The following is a 6,000-nucleotide window of genomic DNA, read 5'->3' as shown; positions in this document are numbered from 1 at the left end:
TTCCAGTAATGTCAGTGGCCAAAATATAGTCCTGCATATTTTTTTCAATATTTAAAATTAATAGTTTGTAGGATAGGTTTAATCTAGTTCACTGGGAAATTACATGAGCGAGTGTTACTATAGCAACTTCATGATACTAGAAGTGTTCAGTGTCTCTTGGTGGTAGAGCATTTCCTTAAAGGCTTAGTGGAAGAAATCACTTCTATTTAAGTTTCTTTTTGTACATTGCACTTTAGATTTAGAGATCCAACTTGGAAGCTAATTCCAAGAGTATAATACACTTTTTCAACAAAGCTACCCAACATGCATAAGAGAGAGACAGAAACTCTAATATTAAAACAGAGTAATTCAACAATTTTGCTTTATTCTCTAGTCTGTTAAACCAATTTCAGTTTCACAATAAATAGTATAATGTGATTTTATAAACATGATAGTACATCAACAAATCTCTCATCCCTCAGCAAATCTCTATTTCTTAACATGCGGACTAGAGTTGTCCAGCCTTTGAAGATAATAAGGTGTTTTGGGAAGAATATGTAACCATAAACAAATATCTTTGCTGAAGGATTCAATCTGGGTTAGACACCAGGACCAGAGGTTTAACATAACATAACATAACATCAGAGTTGGAAGGGACCTTGGAGGCCTTCTAGTCCAACCCCCTGCCCAGGCAGGAAACCCTACACCATCTCAGTCAGATGGTTATCCAACATTTTCTTAAAAATTTCCAGTGTTGGAGCATTCACAACTTCTGAAGGCAAGTCGTTCCACTTATTAATTGTTCTAACTGTCAGGAAATTTCTCCTTAGTTCTAAGTTGCTTCTTTCTTTGACCAGTTTCCACCCATTGCTTCTTGTTCTACCCTCAGGTGCTTTGGTGAACAGCCTGACTCCCTCTTCTTTGTGGCAGCCCCTAAGATATTGGAACACAGCTATCATGTCTCCCCTAGTCCTTCTTTTTGTTAAACTAGACATACCCAGTTCCTGCAACCGTTCTTCATATGTTTTATCCTCCAGTCCCTAATCATCTTTGTTGCTCTTCTCTGCACTCTTTCTAGAGTCTCAACATCTTTTTACATCGTGGCGACCAAAACTGGATGCAATATTCCAAGTGTGGCCTTACCAAGGCATTATAAAGTGGCACTAACACTTCACGTGATCTTGATTCTATCCTCTGTTTATGCAGCCCAGAACTGTGTTGGCTTTTTAACAGCTGCTGCACACTGCTGGCTCATATCTAAATGGTTATCCACTAGGACTCCAAGATCCCTCTCACAGGTACTACTATTGAGCAAGGTACCACATATACGGTACTGGTGCATTTTGTTTTTGGCCTAAATGTAGAACCTTACTTTTTCACTGTTGAATTTCATTTTGTTAGATAGCCCAATGTTCAAGTCTGTCAAGATCTTTCTGTAACTTGAGCCTATCTTCTGGAGTGTTGGCTATTCCTGCCAGCTTGGTGTCATCTGCAAATTTGATGAGTTCCCCATCTATCCCTCGTCCAAGTCATTGATGAAGATGTTGAAGAGTACTGGGCCTAAAACAGAGCCTTGGGGTACTCCACTGCATACTTCCTCCATGTGGATGTAGTTCCGTTGAGGACTACACGTTGAGTGCGGTTGGTCAGCCAATTACGAATCCATCTGGTGGTGGTGCTGTCTAACCCACATTTTTCTACTTTATCTAGTAGTAGGTTATGGTCTACTTTATCAAATGCTTTACTGAAGTCCAAGTAAATTATATCGACAGCATTCCTCTGGTCTACTAATTTTGTCATTTTGTCAAAGAATGCGATAAGATTAGTCTGGCATGATCTGTTTTGACAAACCCATGTTGGCTTTTGGTTATTACTTTGTTTGCTTCTAGGTGTTCGGTGATTCGTTGCTTGATTATCTTTTCCAGAATCTTCCCCGGTATTGAGGTCAGACTGATAGGTCTGTAGTTTCCTGGATCTGTTTTTTTCCCTTTTTTGAAGATGGGAACTACATCAGCTCTTTTCCAGTCCTCTGGCAGCTCCCCTGTGCTCCAGGATCTTTGAAAGATATAGTTCAGTGGTTCTGAGATCACGTCTGCCAGTTCCTTCAGAACCTTGGGGTGTAATCCATCCGGTCCTGGTGATTTGAACTCGTCTAGGGTAGACAGGTGTTCACTTACCATTTAGTCTAGTCTTACCACTTACCATTTAGTTTAGTCTTCCAAGCTTTTGGATTCATGCTGGAGCCCGTCCTTGGGGAACGTCTCTCTCACCAGTATTTGTCGTTACATATCTTTGCATTCATCACAAATCTGACAAATTTGCTACTATTCTGTGTACAGGTGTAAGCACACAAGTGGAAATATGAGTCTGGATGTCAGTGGACGATGTCGTGTCCCACTCCTCCGCTGACGGCCGGGTCAGGGAAATCTGAATCAGGTGTGCCTCTGCAGCTCTGCCAAAGTCCTAGCAAAGTCCTCAGGGCAGGCAGGAGACCAGAAAGTGACTTCAGCAAGATATGTTTAGACTTTGCCTGACTCAGAGAATGCCAGAAAGCAGATCCTTTATATAGGCCATGGGGTGTGGCTCCATGACTCAGCACTTATCCAGGCCTGCCCCTCCCTTCCTTCTGTTGCCTCCGCCTATCAAGTCTTCTGACGCGAGGGTCACTCCAGTCGGCAGCTGTTGGTAATTGACCTCCCTCAGGCTCACATGCTGTGGAGGAGGGGGAGGGGTCTAGTTGCTCCGTTTGCCTCGGCATGGAGACAGAGCTGGGGGCTGGAGGTATTTCTTCCTCTTCAGCCTGTCTGGGCATGGAGCCAGGGCTGGGGCCGGGAGGCATACTAGAACATTCCTCCGCGTTCGGAAGCAGATAAGAAGACCCCGGCTGAGGTGAGATTGGACGAGACACAACAGACATGCTTTACATAGTGGGATCGACTGATTGATGACAAAGGGCCTATGTCAGTGATGGCGAACCTATGGCACATGTGCCCAAAGTGGCATACGAAGCCACGTTGCCCAGCAAGTGAAGCCTTGCCTGTTTGTCTTCCCAGTTTCTGGCGCACATGCACTCACGACAATCAGCTGTCCTCTGCGCATGCGGCAGTGCTGAAAACCAGCTTGCGCTTGCACACCAGCCAGCTAATCGTTGGGCATGCATGCGCGCTAGAACCTGTAAGTTTGGCTTTTCCAGAGCACGGTCCTGATGAGCGCACACGCGCGATGTTTCTGCGTGACCTTTTTGGCACTCAGTGGCTTATGTGCTGCATGGGTAGGAGCCTAACCACTTCAATAGTGAGATGGGCGGCATATAAATTTAATAAATAAATAAGCAATACAGATGTCCTTTTCATTCAGAATCAGTTAAGATATTTGGAGAAGTTCATTGACAGAGATGTAACCAAAACTAACATTCCTCTGTCACTCTTGTTTAATGCTGGAAGCTCTTTATACCTAGCAATTGTATGAAACAGCTTTTAAAATCAGGTTAAAGAGTGACTTTCATAATTTACAAAATGCCTCAGGAAGGCAACCTATTCCTCTGCCCACCCCCCCTCAAGTTAAATTGCGTGGCTTACATGTCAGGATTTTATCCAGGGCTAATGAGCTGTAGATTTACACAGTAGTGGAAGAAGATGGGTTTACATATATAATAAATAGCATTTGCTTTTGATGTCTTTTGACTTTAGGAGCTTTTTTGGACCTGAAGGCCTTCCACTAATAAAATACATTTTGGTGTTGCGTGTTGGCCTCCACGGTAGGTAATAAACAAAGGTTTCCATTGCTTAAGCTGGGGTCAGCTCGGCAGGCTCAGAGTCCATCCCACTGCTAGTAATTACACAGAGAGGTTACTGAGAACCCCAGCTAATTTGCTGTCTCTGTTTAGCAGAATTTAATAGTAGGTATTACTGGGGCTGCAGTAATTAAGGACCTTTGTCAATAAGACGGAATAGATGGACACACTTTGTTGTAATCAGTGGACTCTTGAGAAGCCATGAGAGTGAAAAGCAAGGGGGGAAGCAATCCATTTTGCAACTAACTCGACAGCTCTCCCTGCAAGCCCCCACCTTGTGAAACCGGCAGTGGAATAATAATTCCCCCGGCAATGAAAGTACAGGAATAAAAGTACTTACCCTCCAGCCTATGACTCCACCCCCCCTTTCTCTCTTTTTATTTACCCTACTGTGCTTTTTGTTTGCTTCAGGCTGCATTTGATGAAGTATTGTTTAAACAGCTCTGGAAAGGAGGGGAAAAAAAAAGATAGATGGAGGGAGGGAGTAAGGGTGGCAAACAGAAAGAACGAGAAAGAATTTCAACCAGGTGGAATGATATGCATTTACCTAGAAGGGGGACGATGTTCAATTATTTCTTAGGGGTTTTAAGAAGAATGACTAAAAAGGGGGGGGGGGAATAAAAGAAAAAAAAACCCCACAAGTGGGCTTCTGAAGAGGCAGAGAAAGTCATTTTGAGCTGTCTCTTGCTCAGTCATTCAGCTGTAAATGGGTTGTGAACAACAAGAGAGAAGTGAACTTGGGTATAGCATTGTAAACTGCTCTCCTTCCTTCTGTTGCCTCCGCCTATCAAGTCTTCTGACGCGAGGTCACTCAGTCGGCAGCTGTTGGTAATTGACCTCCCTCAGGCTCACATGCTGTGGAGGAGGGGAGGGTCTAGTTGCTCCGTTTGCCTCGGCATGGAGACAGAGCTGGGGGCTGGAGGTATTTCTTCCTCTTCAGCCTGTCTGGGCATGGAGCCAGGGCTGGGGCCGGGAGGCATACTAGAACATTCCTCCGCGTTCGGAAGCAGATAAGAAGACCCCGGCTGAGGTGAGATTGGACGAGACACAACAGACATGCTTTACATAGTGGGATCGACTGATTGATGACAAAGGGCCTATGTCAGTGATGGCGAACCTATGGCACATGTGCCCAAAGTGGCATACGAAGCCACGTTGCCCAGCAAGTGAAGCCTTGCCTGTTTGTCTTCCCAGTTTCTGGCGCACATGCACTCACGACAATCAGCTGTCCTCTGCGCATGCGGCAGTGCTGAAAACCAGCTTGCGCTTGCACACCAGCCAGCTAATCGTTGGGCATGCATGCGCGCTAGAACCTGTAAGTTTGGCTTTTCCAGAGCACGGTCCTGATGAGCGCACACGCGCGATGTTTCTGCGTGACCTTTTTGGCACTCAGTGGCTTATGTGCTGCATGGGTAGGAGCCTAACCACTTCAATAGTGAGATGGGCGGCATATAAATTTAATAAATAAATAAGCAATACAGATGTCCTTTTCATTCAGAATCAGTTAAGATATTTGGAGAAGTTCATTGACAGAGATGTAACCAAAACTAACATTCCTCTGTCACTCTTGTTTAATGCTGGAAGCTCTTTATACCTAGCAATTGTATGAAACAGCTTTTAAAATCAGGTTAAAGAGTGACTTTCATAATTTACAAAATGCCTCAGGAAGGCAACCTATTCCTCTGCCCACCCCCCCTCAAGTTAAATTGCGTGGCTTACATGTCAGGATTTTATCCAGGGCTAATGAGCTGTAGATTTACACAGTAGTGGAAGAAGATGGGTTTACATATATAATAAATAGCATTTGCTTTTGATGTCTTTTGACTTTAGGAGCTTTTTTGGACCTGAAGGCCTTCCACTAATAAAATACATTTTGGTGTTGCGTGTTGGCCTCCACGGTAGGTAATAAACAAAGGTTTCCATTGCTTAAGCTGGGGTCAGCTCGGCAGGCTCAGAGTCCATCCCACTGCTAGTAATTACACAGAGAGGTTACTGAGAACCCCAGCTAATTTGCTGTCTCTGTTTAGCAGAATTTAATAGTAGGTATTACTGGGGCTGCAGTAATTAAGGACCTTTGTCAATAAGACGGAATAGATGGACACACTTTGTTGTAATCAGTGGACTCTTGAGAAGCCATGAGAGTGAAAAGCAAGGGGGGAAGCAATCCATTTTGCAACTAACTCGACAGCTCTCCCTGCAAGCCCCCACCTTGTGAAACCGGCAGTGGA

The sequence above is a fragment of the Ahaetulla prasina genome, chromosome 6 (genome assembly GCF_028640845.1).
Source record: "Ahaetulla prasina isolate Xishuangbanna chromosome 6, ASM2864084v1, whole genome shotgun sequence".
NCBI lineage: Eukaryota > Metazoa > Chordata > Lepidosauria > Squamata > Colubridae > Ahaetulla > Ahaetulla prasina.
This window is presented reverse-complemented; position numbering follows the sequence as displayed.